The 16,049-nt window shown below is 45.6% G+C and overlaps 1 long non-coding RNA gene across 1 annotated transcript; it reads right to left on the bottom strand.

Moving 5' to 3' along the window:
- Positions 1-6,917: 6,917 nt before the first annotated feature.
- Positions 6,918-15,599, bottom strand: LOC125325105. The gene is made up of 3 exons (XR_007203205.1): positions 15,431-15,599; positions 9,629-9,710; positions 6,918-9,351 (listed from the first exon to the last, which is right to left on the bottom strand). It is a non-coding gene; the product is annotated as an uncharacterized LOC125325105 (long non-coding RNA).
- Between the last annotated feature and the right edge of the window lie 450 nt (positions 15,600-16,049).

The raw sequence follows: 16,049 nt of genomic DNA, 5'->3' as shown, positions 1-16,049 counted from the left end.
ATGGGGTGGTCCCAAGAAGAAATACAGGCAAGGCAGGGAATGAATTGAGAGCAGCCCTGGGGAGAAGGACTTAGAGGTGTTGGTGGATGAGAAGCTCGACATGACCCAGCAATGTGCACTCACAGCTCTGTATCCTGGGCTGCATCAAAAGGAATGTGGTCAGTAGCTCGAGGGAGGGGATTCTGCCCCTCTACTCAATTCTCATGAGACCCCACCCGGAGTGCTGCATCCAGCTCTGGGGCCCTCAAGATACTAGGGACATGGACCTGTTGGAGTGGGCCCAGAGGGCCACAAAGATGATGAGAGGGATGGAGCACATCTCCTGTGAAGACAGCCTGAGAGGCTGTCTCCTTCTTTCCTGGAGAAGAGAAGGGATTCCTTATAGCACCTTCCAACACCTAAGTAGAGCCTACAGAAAAGAAGGAGAGGAGATAGGACAACTGGTAATGATTTCAAACTGAAAAGGAGAAATTTATATTAGATTTAAGGAAAGAATACTTACTATGAGAGTAGTGAGACACTTGAACAGTTGTCCAAAGAAGCTGTAGATGACCCATCCCTGGAAGTGTTCAAGGCCAAGTTGGGTGGAGCTTTGAGCAATGTGGTCTAGTGGAAGGTGTCCCTGACCATGGCAGGGTGGTTGGAACTAAAGGATCTTTAAGATCCCTTCCAAAAGGAATCGTTCTGTGATTCTGTGGTTTGTTGATGCAATGGCCATTAGCACACATAGCTGTTGTCTCTGATGCTGGCAAGCAGGTCCTGTCAGCTCATCTGTGGGGCTGCCTCAGCTGTGGAAGGTGCTGCAAACTGTGCAGCTGTGACTGGTAGACAAGGCAGCTGCGTGGCTTTTGGCCCTGCCTAGACTGTGTGTGAGAGGAGCGGAGGACTACAGAGGGCGAGTCAAGGGAAGCGAAAGAGTGCGGCAGAAAGAGGCTGGGTGGAAAGATGTACAGAGGAATGCGGACAGACAAGAAGAAATTACAGCTGATATGTGTTGTACTAACCACCTGTTTCAAATGGTGAAGACCTAAATGAAGTGACTTACTATATGGGGGAACACAACTGCTCCTCAGACCTCTCCAAGCAGTTTCCTTCTCCAAAGAAGGGTGCAGCTCTCGGGTGGCACATATGCTGACCACACTGGCACCAGGATGCAGGACAATGTGGGCTCATTAAGCCAAGTTTCATGGTCATGAGTAATTTAATGCCTTCTGCAGCTTCAGGCACTGGCTGCGGCTGGTGACAGAGACTGATGTGCCGGGCTGATGCAGCAGGACCAATTTGTTTCTCTCCACCTTAATGCAAATGACAGAAGTGACAATCACATGCCCATTCATCTCTGGTCAGAATTAGTTCAAGACAAAAGATGTTCCAAGCCTTTTGTCTCCTCTTCAAAAGCAAATGCAACTGAGATTAAATATTTAAACCAGTTTTTTCTCTCTTTTCCCATTCCTTTTCGTTCTCCCCATTATTCAGTAAAGCAGACTCATTTTTCCACCCCCTCACCTTCCTTCCCTACCTCTCTCCCACATTCATCCCTCCTGCTTGGTGCTCCTCCCTTTCAGCAGTGCCGAAAAGTTAGTGTTCAGGAGCCAGTAAACTGCAGGTACCAAGTCATATTCTGAAAAGCTAATAGATGAGCAGCTGATCTGTTACTGCCTCTGAATTATCTGTTGCTCCCCCCCAGCATTTACACTCAGTGAAGGGCTCTCCAGGGGTGTTACAGTGACCGGGAAAATAACTAATGATCATCAGTTATGAGTGAGAACAGTAATACTTGAGAGAATGCAGCTGAAGAAGGCATACAATTTAAAAAGTGGTGGTTTGACTTATATTCTTGGTCCTGTCACAGAATTTGTGCATGGCTGTAATTTCTCAGCATCCTAGGGTGTAAAATGTAGTAATAGTATTTACTGAGATCCCTACAAAATGGAAAAACATTGCTGTGAAAAATGAATTCAAGTCACCTCTTCTTTGTTGCATTTCTTGTGAATCAGATTTTTATTACATTTTAATGAAATATTTTTGAGAAAAGACTGCATTTCTAGTCCCTCTCCTTTCCATTTGCCACTGGCACAGCATGTTCAGATTTCCTTACCAGACATGCATGCATCCTTTCATTTTTATTTCCCTGCTGAACTTTATAAAACACTCCCCATCTTGGAAAAACTACTCGAAGGCAAAGTTAAAGCTTAACTTCCCTCCCCTTATTTTGAAAAGCTTCAGAATGGAACATGGGGGAAAAAAACCACCTGAAGTGTAAATTTCCTTGCCCTCGGTGAATATCAAGGTAGGATTGTTTATGGTCTCAGGCTCTGATGGAGCAAAAGCAATCCCCAACACATCCATCTTGTAGCTTATGATCCTGCTGGAGCAGAAGGGCAAGTCAGGCACTCACCTGACAGTGACTACAGAATGCTTCAGGAAGTAGTGGCTGTAGGTAAACTTCACAATTTCCATTTCCCTAGCTGCTCTCAGGCCCTGTGTCCATACAGATAACTGCATACCTGTGAGAGAGCCAACATGTCCCTCCTGCTGATGCTGGTAGGAAAGGGTTCATTCAAAAAGGCCCCAAGAGCTCTCCCCTGACTGACACCTTCCAAAAGACAGAGAGGAAAATGATTCCTTTTGGGCCATTTCTACAGCTGTGTCCCCAGTGATGTTGCTTGGATCCCCAAGATAAGTACTTACTCATCCTATTTTACCATCCATTCTGACCCCCTACCAGGGATGATGATCATCTCTTAAACATTTTTACCTGCAATGGAAATATGGACAACTAAGGAGGGCAGAAGGGGGAGGAGGGGGAAGGAAGACTTGGGAGAAGATGAAAAGGATTAGGGACAAGAGCCCTGTAAGCCTTCACAGAAAAATAGCTCATCAAAAGCACAATTAAGCCTCATTAGATGCAGCTGAAAACAAAGACAAAACAAATGGAACATGAAGAGATGCATGAAAAAGAGACAGACAAGCCAGAGCCCTCTGCATCCCATGTGGTGCTGCCTGTGACCATCTATTTTATTTGAGTCTCCATTAAGAAGTGGCAATTGCAAATCTGGGTCTGGCCACTATATTTGGTATCAGCTGGTTCCATATAAACTTTCCCAGTCAGAAGCTCTTCTTGCCTAATGAGCTGTTGAGGGCAGAAAATTGTTTCTCTAAGGATCTGGTTTGTCCATTCCTTTATACTCCACCAACACCTTCAATCTATGCCTGTGCCTCCAGAAAACAGGGATTAACTCACCTGTGAAACCTGTCAGTCTTTACAGGTACATCCTTCTGGCACAGCTCTGCTTGTACCAATGTCTTTTTATGCCTGGCTGCCAAACTTCTCTAAATTCAATGCCCTGAAGTTGTATGGGTGGACTACACGATGACAAGCTGATCTCTCCGACAATTCCCTTGGTTGTCTCCTGGAGCCAGACCCTGAGCACGAAAACTATCTAATACTTAGTGATCTTCTTGGGTTACCACCCTGAAGCTCCGTGGTGGCTCTGGCTCTACATCTGCATGATTCTGCACGATTCTGCACAGGTTTTATCTGGGACTTGGTTTCACTGCAGTTATTAATGAGAACATGTGAGTTCGAGCTCTGTGTGTTCACACAGGGTTAATTGTTTCTGTGCCCTCCTCTATCTAAAGGATCAGTTCCATGTTAGAACCTTGGTATTTACAGTTCCTTTAATAAGAAAATAAGAATGTGTTAAGGATTGAAAAATGCCTCATCCCTTTGATTTGAGAGATATTATACACCTTTATTTTTCATGAAAGGAAGGCAGTGAATGGGAATATCACTCTGAGGGAAGAACAGGTGATAATGACAGGTTGTTCTTTTATATTTCCTTTTTGTTCTTGTTCTGTTTCCTCCTCTCAGAGGACTGCAATCATGTACTCAAGAACCAAAGTAAAATACATTATAATAGTAATAATGGTAATACTACATACTCCTAGTGTAACTTTTTTGCTAATATCTCCACACATTCTGCAAATATCTAGGAAGTTAGGCTCAGTCTCTCCTATGCAGCAGGAACATAAATATTTTAGCAGTTTGCAGATGGAAAAACTGAATGTGCATACAGGTTTTAAACAGTTAGTCCCAGGTTACTTGGAGTAAGCACCTCCAGACTTAAGCTCCCCCTGCCCACACACCAAACTAACTGAAAACTGAGCAGCCATTACTAATGACCCAGCTGCTGAGCGTGAGTTAATCAGTCCTGGTAAGAGATTATATAGCTTTTGGCTAGTTCAGAGCATGAGCAGAGTGAGTTTTATCTGTCTGCAAAGGGCCACACAAATAATAGCCTTCAGGCTGCAGGGCTGGAAACAGTCCTCAGCATCATCTGTATGGCCAGGAGGTGACACAGCACACAGAGATGTGTGTATAACAAACTCATTGCAGAGCACCAAAACCTTCCAGGGAGGTACAGTTAATGGACATGTCAATAACCTCATCTGCGTCTTTGAAAGGAGCCAGAGCACAGAACTGCTTTGGCCCAGTTTTTAAAAGGCAGTGCTGCCTGCTACAATCTCTCCACAAATACGTCAGGTCCTCAAAATCATAAAACAGGCTTGAAAACTGCAAGATTAAAACCAACCAGATAAGAGGAAAGAGATCCTCAGGGTGCTGCAGGGTCAGGTTTTTCTCTGCAGTGGAAATGACTAGCATCTTATTTTTTAATGAAAAAATCAGAACTCTGATTAAAGCTTCTCTATTTGCACATATTTACCGACAGGGGTCAAATATGAATGGGCCCCTTTCGTTAATGTGAAACTGGAGAATTTTCCTGAACCTACCTGGTTCCTCTGCCTGCAAATCTCTCTGATTATCTGTAATCAGGAAAATTCAGGGTTTTTTAGCAACAGCTACAGTCAGGTCTTGTTTGTATGAAGCCAGTGGTGCTGTGTCCTGCCTCCTCAAGGGCCAGATTCTAAGGCTGGGGCAATCCCCCTCGAACCCTGCCCAGCAGAAGCAGGAGGGCAGCACCAGCCTTTCCTTGCCACCAGCCCGTGTCCCCTGCTCAGGCTGCAGGTGGTGCTAGCCTGGCACCCCAGTATTAGCAATGCAAAGAGTGATCATTCTGACATGAAAACCTATCAGAGTGCCTTTTACTCTGGTGTAAATGACAATGCAAGCTGCTGAGACAAAGGAAATCAGATCTAAGCCATCTTCTATGTGTTTTTTCTGGCTGAAGGCTCAGAGAACATGTACAGGAGTATAAATTTACCCATCACCTTTTCCATCACTCTGCACATTCCCAGCCTTCCTCTGTCCAGAGGAGCTTGTTCCTCTTAGATAATTACACAACAGTCCAATTAACAAGAAAACTTTCCCTCTTCAGCGCCCAGTCAGACTACCAGATTATTAAAGGCTCCCATTGACACTGACCTGCACTTTGCTTCGAATCAGAGGGCAACCACATCTGTGAAACGAACAGAAGGGACAAATTTAATTACTGGCAAACTAACTCATCAGGATTTCCATTCCTGGTATTGCTGGAGTGTAGAGAAAAGGGTTTGTGGTTTATGTGGGAGGTCAAACAAAGATGGGAAAGGGGCTAACCATAAGAATTTGTGCTGGAAATCACTGCTAATTAAGATAAAATGCAAAACCAGGGAGCTGCTTCATCTGCCAGCCTCTTCCATGCAGTATAGACGTAAATCACACTGGTTTTTTGTTCTTGCTCAAGGATTTGACCCTTTTACCATAAAACCTAGGTCCATATAGTGTCCTTCTTAAGAGAGGGGTCAGGGGAAGAGCCTAAGGAGTTCAAGTTTTTCCGCTTTTGCACTTGAGGACCATTTACGTAAGTGCCTGGAAATAGTGATTCCTCCTTCCCAGTGCCTTTGAAAGGCACTTTATTTTAATGCTACAGAAGGGAAAGCAGGCACACAGACTCATGCTGAACTTGTGATTCCTTTGATGGGTAACAGCACAGACTCAGCACTGTCAATGAGGACTTGAAACTAAATTCAGCAGCAAAAGTAAAGCCCTTGGGACATGGAAGCAGAAGTGCTGCAAACCACTTGCTCTGGTGTAGTCTCCCATCGGTGGCACAAGGGCTGTGGGTACACACAGCTCGCAGAGTCCTTCAGTCTGCTCCACTGATGGAGCAGAACCTCTGCTGCAGGTCGAACGTTTGTTATGTTTCAGGATGGACTCCTGCTCCTTCAGGCCCACGGCATTGTTCAAATGGGGAGGTGGATGGGAGGAACTATGCAAGTTGGCATAGCAACCTCAGGCTCTGCGCTTTGAGGCTTATGCAACCACGAACAGGTTGAGAAGGTGGGAAAGGGCACTTCCCTTCTCTCGCATCAACAATTGCTTCACATCCTTGGCAAATAAGCAGAAATAAACGATCTGCCAGAACTTTGAGCTTCCTGCAAAGCCTCCCCCTTGCCCTGCTTTTCCTTCTGGAGGCTTTACAAGCTTTTGGGCAACAGCAGGAGCCTGCAAAGTGCTCATCACCCCATCCATCACCCATGAGAGCATGACCTGAGAAAGGTTACTGGCTTTCCGGGTTTTACTCACCACCAGCAGCCAACCAAGGGTGCTGCAGGTACAGAGTGCGTGACTAAAAATAGGATGGATGACCCACTGACTGCTGTGCTTTAGCCCTTACAGACTCAGCCTTACCAAACCACGTGCTCCAGGTCTGCACCACAGAGATGCAATCCTGCACCTCCAAGGAGAAGATGAAGAGGGTGTATGACAGCTTTTTGCTCTCACTGCCAATACAAAGCGTGGAGGTTTTAGGTACTAAGTGTTTTCAGGTGAACAGCTAAGCAGCTCTTCTGTCCTCCCCCTTTAAGCAAAGGAAAAGGTGAAGAAAAGCCAGGGGTTTTGTTAGCAGAATGAATCTCCGAGATACTTTTCCAGCATAGAGTAGTTCATGAGGTTGATTGGAGATCTGCTTCCATCTTGGCTTATTGCAGCCTCAGTTGTGAGTTTTTTAGACACCACTAGCAACTGCATCTATCATGCTGGACAAATTTTATTTGTGAATACTGAAAAGGGCAGCTAGGGAATAAATCTGATGTCCTCTCTGTAGCTGAGCTAATGTAAACTCTTGCCAGCAGGGAGAGCTTTAAAGTGGGCAGATAGGCAGCTTGGTCAGAAGCGCAAAAGGGCACTGCACTGAGCTGAGCATATGGCTGCTCAATAACCACTGCAAATCCTTGTGGTTTTACAGTGAATCTCCTAACAGCTGATGAGTCCTTCAGGATTTGGATCTGTGTGATGAGAAGAAAAAACTTCTCAGTTTTGTTTTTATTTTAAGGCAGGGAAAGCAACACAAAGACAACAAAACAAAGTTTTCATGAATGCAGAGAAAATTCTGTAAGCATCATTGGAATTAATCCTACAGATCCAAAGGTTTGGAACTAAATGCAGGTCATTCCTATTTTCAGGCAGAAAATAAATATTAATAACTTGTAGGCCAGTCTCATGATTCAGGAAGAGGTGACTCATGCTTCAAGATGCTTGGCAAGCCAGCATTGACATTGCTACAAACACCTTCAGTGTCCCATTAGCACCTAGTCAGAGGTGCTAGGACTTCCTGAACAGCCACTATGAAGAAGCAAAAAGCCTTGGCTGCCCAGGTTAGTATCCCTCTGTGCCTTGGCCTGCCAAACATGCCCCGATGTGTTTCCCAGTGAACCTGGCCAAGCCTCTTTAGGATCATCAAAAGTGGTGAGGAGCTCAGACAGTTCTTTACTGCTCTGTGGCTGGATGGCTTTTTTCTGTATGGAAATTATCTCTACCCAGGGTGCAGTTTTCCGGCACCCCTGACACTGAGCTTCAGGGAATTTTTTATACGACTTGATGAACCAAAGCCAGCCCATGCACTTTGGGGTACTTCAATTTTTCCTCATGCTCTGGACAGGAGAAAGCAGAGGAAGGTGATAGCTGGCAAGCTCATCCCAGCTATTCTGAAGATGGATGTACTTATGGAAAGGAAACAGCTACACAAGGTGCCTTTAACAGCCTTTCCAGACCTCTGTCCCAACTCCTGTCTCACAGCTATCCTGTTTGTGGCACATGAGCCATCATGAAAATGGGTCTGCAAAGGGAAGGGAGAAAGGGACATTCAAACCTTGTGCCAACACATCTAGAGGGGAACACTGCTCCTGCTAGAGCCTGCCCAGAGCAAGCACAGATCCACTGGGCTCACACTAAGGAAGAAGGTTATGGTCTGTTCACCAGCACCTGGGCAAACTAACACTTACATGCAAGCCAGCCTGCACTGAAAGGTCCTCACATTTGGTGGCTTGGGTCTGTAAGCTTCCTTCAGGCTTCCTTTTTGATCAACCCCAGGCTACTAAACAAAGATGAAAATTGCAGGTAGCCCTAAGAATGACATGGCAGGTACTGTCACCTCCCCTCTGGTTATTGCTGAAGGAAGATACGCAGACCTAAGGCTGCAGCGTGCCAGACCCAACTACAATGAGATCACACAAAGTCCTAAATAGCCAAGAAAAATGTTACAGAGCAGTTTTAAACTCTTCCTTAAGCTAAAGGTTTTGCATTCCCTAACTGTCCCACAGTTGCAGTGCAGAGAGGTCCTGGAATATCACCTGTATCTGTGTGTGGTAATGGAAATGTCCCTCAGCTTCACTCAGACTGTCACTTGCTACCACACAGACAGCATCCCCCATCCTCACCGACCACTGTCTGTCCCAAGAGACAGTGTGGCACAACAGGCCAGAGTTATGTAGGGACACCATTGCCTTTTGAGGCTGTGACAGAGTCCAGTGCAAAGTGGAGGCCAAGCACACATGGACTGCACAGCCAAGCACGATTTGCTGCCTGCTGTTTCTCTCCAGTGTCTCTGTAGCCATGGCTACTTTGCATTTCCTCCTTGCCATAGCAGCAAGACTAACCCAGCATACAGACACAGTTAGGAAGTCAAATCCCAGGAGTTCAAGGGAGTTGTGGGAGACGCGGTGAGTGCCTTTCACAGTGCTTCCTTGCTGTTGAAGGAATTTGACAGGCAATACATTTAAAATGGGTTGAGTGGCTCTTGGAGGGGGTGCCTTGCCGGGGGTGGCAGAGGGACGGCGCAGAGCTGCTCATTGTTCTCCTGTCTAGATGCTACCCCCTCAGTCTTTCTGCTCACAAAGGGATTTATCAGCACTCCATGCCAGCCATTTTGTTGGATTTGGCCTGATGACCAAAGCTGCCCTCAGATGAGAAGACAGCCAGATTCCTTCACATCTCTGCTGCTTTCTGTTGTCTGCCATTGTCAGGGAGAGTAAAAGAGGATCATGGATACAGTGTCCAAGCGTGATGGAGTTGAAGTCAGTGGTTGTGGGGAATGGCTGGCACTCTTGCCATCAGACCTTTAAGGAGCTCTGTAAGACAAACAGATACCAATCTGTGGTGAATGCAGTGCTTATTCTCTGCAAAACCTCCCTCTGTAGTCCCTCTTTGGGCAGCAAGATCCAAGTGAGCACGCACTTAAAAGAGCCCTGTTAGATAGTGCACCACAAGCGTGGCATCGTACCATTGCAGGCTTTGTCTCCAGTGGCATTTGGGGGTGGGAAGGGGGAACATTACAAATACTTCCCCTTCCTCTGCCACCTTCCTGCACCCAAAACCTCCTTCTCACTCTCTAGTATTGACTCTTACCAGTCCCATGCAAAGTTAGGCACTGGTCCACTTGCTGTAAAGCTCTTCCCTTCTTCCAACGTGTGTTGTTCCAAGTTGGGTACTGCAGACAGCAAGCGTCAGAAGGAAAACAACCATGTTAACAGAAATGGATTTTTCTCTCCAAACAGATGGACAGCAAATATTTTTAAACACAGTCTCAACCAGATGTGCTAATTTGTACCTCTGTAACCCCACAATCCTTTCTCGTAAGAAAGCAAAAGAACAGATGGGTAATATTATATTATATATATAATTATATATAATTATATATAAAATTATATATATATTATATAATAATTATAATAAACTCCAGGGAGATGGATGGCTGCATAGTGGACACATTTGATTCTTCTCCAGTTCTCAGACAGGACTCCAACAAAGCACTTAATTTTTGAAGCCTAGCCTGTAGTCACAACTAGCCCTGAGATTTGCACACTAGTCCAGGTTCAAAAGCACCAAGCATGGTTGCATCAACAGTCTAAAGAGAGAAGGGATATGTAGACAAGACAGTAAGAGAAAGTTGTGTCAAATGCTAACTTTAGGAAACAGCAAAAAGCACAGATGCTCCCTGGAAGGGAGAAACATAAAGCAACAGTGTCTAAAGAGACATGAGAGGAATCACAGGCAGCAAATTGGTCTTGGCTCCACAGGTCATGAATGTCAGCCAGAAAACTAAACACAAGCAGTTTGGTCTGCATTGCTTTCTGCCACAGCCTTGGAAGGAAACACTACTTAGGTGACTGTGGCCAGCAATCTTATGGAACAGTTATCTTGAATGTGGGCCCTTACCAGAAAGATACTGGGGAAATTCATTGCTTGGAGTCCAGCTCAGATCCCTCCATCTCCCAGAGGGTCACATCTCCCTCTCCTCTAAGTCACACCCTACCAGAATCCACCACAGGAATCTGTAAAGGAAGAAACTTGTTTTTTACATACCTATTTTGCCCCATTTAGAGCAGGGACAAACCCAAACTGCTGGAAGTGTGACCTGACCATCACATTCCTGATAACTCAAGAGCTGAGGACTCTAAATCTTGCTGGGATTACTCTTCTTTGAAAGTGGGGATGACTGTGACACTATCCCATGGACCCTGGCACACTTCTTTCCTCTGGTCTCTTGAGTTTGCTCAGGTTGATACAATGATGCCTCTGCAAATCCAGGAATTATGAAACTTCGTGTATGAGATACCCATGAAGAGACACTCATAAAGCCTTTCCTATAAAATAGCTGCTTTGTGAAATGAGTAACTAAAATAAGAGCATCTGCTACCTCAAATATAAATAGGTTTTTCTGCCCAAATTGAAGGCAGATGAAAGACTTTTACCTATTACTGCTTCTGTGAAAAGCAGACAGCAACTTTGAAAAAGGAAATGCATGGAAGAATGGCCCTGAAGAGAGCCTGGAGAAAGGCTGCTGTGCTGTATGCTCTTTAAAAGATTTTAGGACCCAAGAGGAAAGAAGCTGCACAGAAGAAGGATTCCATACCTCCTTGTTAAACATACAGGACCATGTCAAAAATCTGCAACTGCTTTAACAATTTCTTGGCCTGGTGGAAATTACCCTTTGGAAGACATAGCAGCTGTAGATCCATCCCTCCATAGGCAGTAAGGCCTTTGCATAAGGGAAATGCCTAAAACAGGGAGATAAATAGAGGATATAACCCTAGTCCACAGAAGTCCCAAGGATGCAGACATCAAGGAAAAGAGAGAACTGTTTGGCTGGTTTGTGGAGCAGACATTCTGTCCAATGCCATGACAGTCTCTCAGTGCTGGGATCCATCTGGTTTTGGACTAATCTCCAGGAAGATCGGTGAAAGCCACTTTGCTTTTTGTTGCTTGTATAAAGCTTGACAGATTCAGACTCTGGGAGGTGCCCTGAAGTGAGCAGTCCTCTTCTGGCAAGGAGTTACCATCACGATAAACACCAGCCTTTCTTGCCCCTAAATAACCCAAGCAGATGCACAGCCTTGCCTTTCATGGACAAGAGTCCCAGGAGTCCTCCAGGGCAGGCTGCAGCACATTTCAACCTTTGGACACAGCGGGGCAGGGGACTCTCACAATCAGAAATCCAGGTCTAGTCTGTCATTAAGAAGACTTGCTTGGAGGCAGTGCAGATAAAAAACATGGAATGCACAGCTTAAAATGGGAAGCTGTCCATCTGACTGTCTCCTGGAATAATTTTCTTTGCTTCCACAATCTGACCCTGGGCAGCTCCCTCCCTGCCCTGAGGCCTGGACCTATTCTTGGTGGTGCCACTGGATTAATATTGCAGGGAACGGAAAGGTGATGTATGGTGCCGCCAGATTTGGACAAAGGAGAGCATGCCCTTCTCCGTGGGAAGGAGACAACAGCACAATGAGTGTGGGAAGCTGTCAGTCAACATTCGAGCCCCTCCACAAGGCTGGACTCCTGCTCTTCCAGCAGCAGGAATGCTAATCATCCAGATGAGCTGGTTGTTCCGCTGCTCCAAGGCTGATACCAGCAATTAAAACAGCATTTCTTTATGGGGCAACTTGGTGTGGTTGCTGCATCTTAGGAACTCAGGCACTTTGGAGGCAGAGTTCAGGGTGGGCTTTGTCTTCTGGAGGGAGCTGTAAAGGCCACTCTGCAGTGAAGTCACCACTCATGTCAAGCAGACCCTCTCACCATGTTAACTCAATTAGCATGCATTTTGTGGGGGGTTTTTGCTCTGTTTTGTGTTTTCATGCTGCAGATCAACTAATTTTCTTAGTCCAATTAGAGTTACAGCTGCTAAAGCCTAAGGCATGACTGGCTGATTGGGTTTTGAAGAATGTGACATTTTGCAGCTAAAAGCTTTATCAAGGGTAAGCAGCATTAACCTCTTTTCTTGCTTCATTTTTTCTCTTTAAGCAATAGAGATTTGCTGTCTGCAGCTGGACCCACTGCTCACGCCCGAGTCTGGGCAGCTCGTGATAAATGACTGCTTCCCCACAGCTTTGCATCTCAGTCCTCCCAGCTCAGCCAGTGAGTGCCCAGCCTACTGCCAGGGAAGGTAGATCCCTCACATTAAACCGTACACCTGATGTGAAACTGTCCCTGTGCAAACACAGGCATGGCAGAAACTCCCCTGAATGACCTGGATGGGCTGGGGCCCCTATTTGCTTCAGCAGGAGTGCCCTCATCTGCCTGCTCATCCCACCTTCCCAGACTGAGTTACTGCTGCACACAGATATAACCTTCCCTGCTCCATATGGATATAACATATCCTGCTTCTCTCCTCACAGTCTTGCTGCACTACACCTACACACACACCTGTCTGCACACTCACAGGAAACTCTCAGCACACTGGGAGTTAAGGGCACATTACCTTAATAAGCAGGCAGATTTAACCAAAGCCAACAATGCTGCCAGACTGGCCCCAAGCCCAGCTTTGACGTGACTCTGGAAAGGCCACCAGCACATGGATGAATGAGCTGTGGCCTCTCTGGCTTCTTGAAAGCAAAATGCCACAGTGCAGAGAAACAGCGTCCTTGTCACAGAGCTAATGCAGGCTGAACAAGAGACACCTTGTCCTAAGCCTCTCTCTGTGTGATTCATCTGAGAAATACCAGCTTGCAAAGCTTTTGATTAGGAGTCTTCTTCCAAAATGGCAGCATCCCTTCATACTCTGTTGCCCACTGAAGGGATTTCCTCCTCTCATCCCACCCAGATTTCCCCATTCTTTATAAGGGTCTTGAGACAGAGGTTGCCAGAGCTGTTCTGGGTCATGGTACTCCCTAAGCCAAAGAAAGAACCAGGGGTTCTTCCCTGCAAACAGTATTTTTCTGTAGATACAGGCTCACAGCAAGAGCTTGACTTTTAGAAGGGAAAGGAAATCAAATCCTTCAAAATGTGTCTGCTTTGAGGATTAAATCATATTCATTGCAGCCTATTTGTATATTTAGCACATATTCTTGGCACAGATATAGATTCAATTCTCATTTCGTTTACACAGCTGCAAATCCTCATCTGAGTTAAAAGAAGAGGGTAAAATCAGAGCCTGTAAATCCACTCTAGAAAAGATATTCAGTCTTGTAAGTCACAGTTTACACCAGACCTTAACCACAAGAGACTGAGAGGTTGTCTATTTACTTCTAGAGTGAGGATGCAGGACTTACAGACAGTTTACTTCTAGAAGCCAGTTCTGCCCCCATCTGTAACTGCAAAGCATCTCAGCACATTATGGGTAATTACTGCTCAGTGGTGAAAGACTGCTGTAGTTTCCATTGGGATAAACCATACCCATAGCCTAAGCATTGAATGACAGCCTGGCACAACTGTCAGAGTCTGGCTCGTGAATGGTCTGTGTGTCAGTACACTTAGCAATCCAGAAAAAATACACTTCCCTATTCTTCCAAAGGAAGGTTTTAAGCAAAAAATGTGTGGGAAGAGACATATCAAGGGTGCCTGGAACCACTGAATACACCAGTTGGAGTCAGTTTTGGAGAATGCCTTTTCCACTTGCTCAGGAGAATTTAGAGATGATTCAAACCTGCCACAAAGAGCCCAGTCCTAAAAGGGATGTGGGGATCAGCCAGTTGTCTCCAGTTTCCATCTCTTCCTTACTGATAAAGGTAGCTTGGTGCAAATCCTCCTGTTTGTATTCATTACTGGTAGATCGGACTATTCTTTCAAGACTTTTCTTTTTAACTGGAATATGGCATTTTACTGATGCCATGTTTTTTACACCAGGTCCAAAATATGGCATCTCCATATGGCTGCAAAACATATTAGCCAGTCTGAACACGAACATGGATGTGGAGTTAACTATTAAAGATACAGTAAAAATCTACTATATAGCTGATAATTCTGGCTTTCTTAAAATGTTTTCAACATGCAAAAAACTATACATGTTAATATGAATTAACATTGTGACTTCTACTCCTTCTATTTAAAGCCTGGATCTGGACTCCAGGATTTTCCTGCAAGCCTTCAGACTCGGATTTGGTTTTTGACAGTTGAAAACAAATATGAGAGGCTGGCGGATGGAACATCTCTGTTCAGTACTGGCGTAGTTCAGAAAATTGTGCGTGTGTGTGGGGGAAGATGAGCCTTGACATCTCCCAAAAGCCATGCAGCATGTCACCTTTGTGCAGAAGGTGCTTTACCACACAGCCTACCTGGCAGAAGAGCAGGGAAATCATGGGCTAGGGCAACACTGTGCTGGAGTTACCACCTAAGTGGTGGAATGATGCTCCCCCAGCGAGTCTGCACCAGCCTAAGTGCTAATAACCATCGTGCGCTGGGAACAGACTGAGACCCCTCCCTGACAGCAGCATCAGAGGCAGTGGGAGAAAAATCAGTTTTTCATATTAAGAGGCAGTTCAAGAGACTCTGATACTTGGGTAGGGGAATAGTCTGCTGCTTTGGCCATGAACTCCGTCTGTCCTACACCCCAGCAGTGGGACAGGGCTGCTCTGATTCTGGGTCAGCTCTCTCATTGCAGAGCATGGTCATGGGAACATCCACACTACACGTATGTTAGCTTACTCCTAGCCTCTGCTGGAACAGGTAAACCAGCTGCTACTGAGGCAAAAGCTGTGTGTTCTTCTATGGACATTTAGCTTCAGCCTTCAGGCAGAATGGTGGAGTCCTCACCAGACTTGGCTTCCTCAGCACTATACAGCCGTTCAGTATTGTGCCCCCAGGCACTGACTGCTTACATCTTCTGCCAAGGGCGCTTTTCTGGCTCTTTCTCTGGCCCAGAGTGCTGACTGTCTGGTGTGAGCCTTGGAGTAATCCCTGGGCACTCTGCCCAGCAACCACAGGAGTTTCACACACCTTCCAAATCTACGGGAACTGGTTTTGAGATGATGTCCTCAGCAACTGCTGATCAGTGCTCCCCTGGGATCCGAGACTTGATGGTGAGGTGACATGTAACTTCCACCCAAGACCTTCTGGAGCAAATTTCTTAGATGGAGAGTTTCCAAGTAACTTGCTCCTTTAGGAATTTAGTAATGCCTATAAAGACATGAAATAGCCTTTGATTAGGAACTCCTAACTGCTACTTATTTCCCTGGAGAATTTGGCTGTTTACAGCTTTGCTCATTCTTCTGTACTCTTACTCCCAACCAAATGGAGGTTGTTATTTTGGGGCTGCATTCAAAAACACCCATATGGGAAGAACATAAGTTGCTTTCAGAACAGAAATAAGTCATGGTTATGTACATGCTTTAAAAGACAGTCAGTCCCCGTCTGCTTCTTGCAACGGTATTCAAGCACCTTGATCTTTTGCAGTATTTACCCCGCGACTCAGTCAGCAAAGCACCTGGGAAAGATGGAATGTAGCCATAACTCTCTTTTCAGATGTGCATTGGCTAGTTTAGGCACTTAGTCTACAAGGAAACCAGTTGCAAACCCTAATTCTCCCAATGAATTGCTTAGGCATCTAACTCAGAGT

Source organism: Corvus hawaiiensis, chromosome 4 (genome assembly GCF_020740725.1).
Source record: "Corvus hawaiiensis isolate bCorHaw1 chromosome 4, bCorHaw1.pri.cur, whole genome shotgun sequence".
In the NCBI taxonomy this organism is placed as follows: domain Eukaryota; kingdom Metazoa; phylum Chordata; class Aves; order Passeriformes; family Corvidae; genus Corvus; species Corvus hawaiiensis.
The sequence above is the reverse complement of the archived record's forward strand: the minus strand, read 5'-3'. Positions and strand labels throughout refer to the sequence as shown.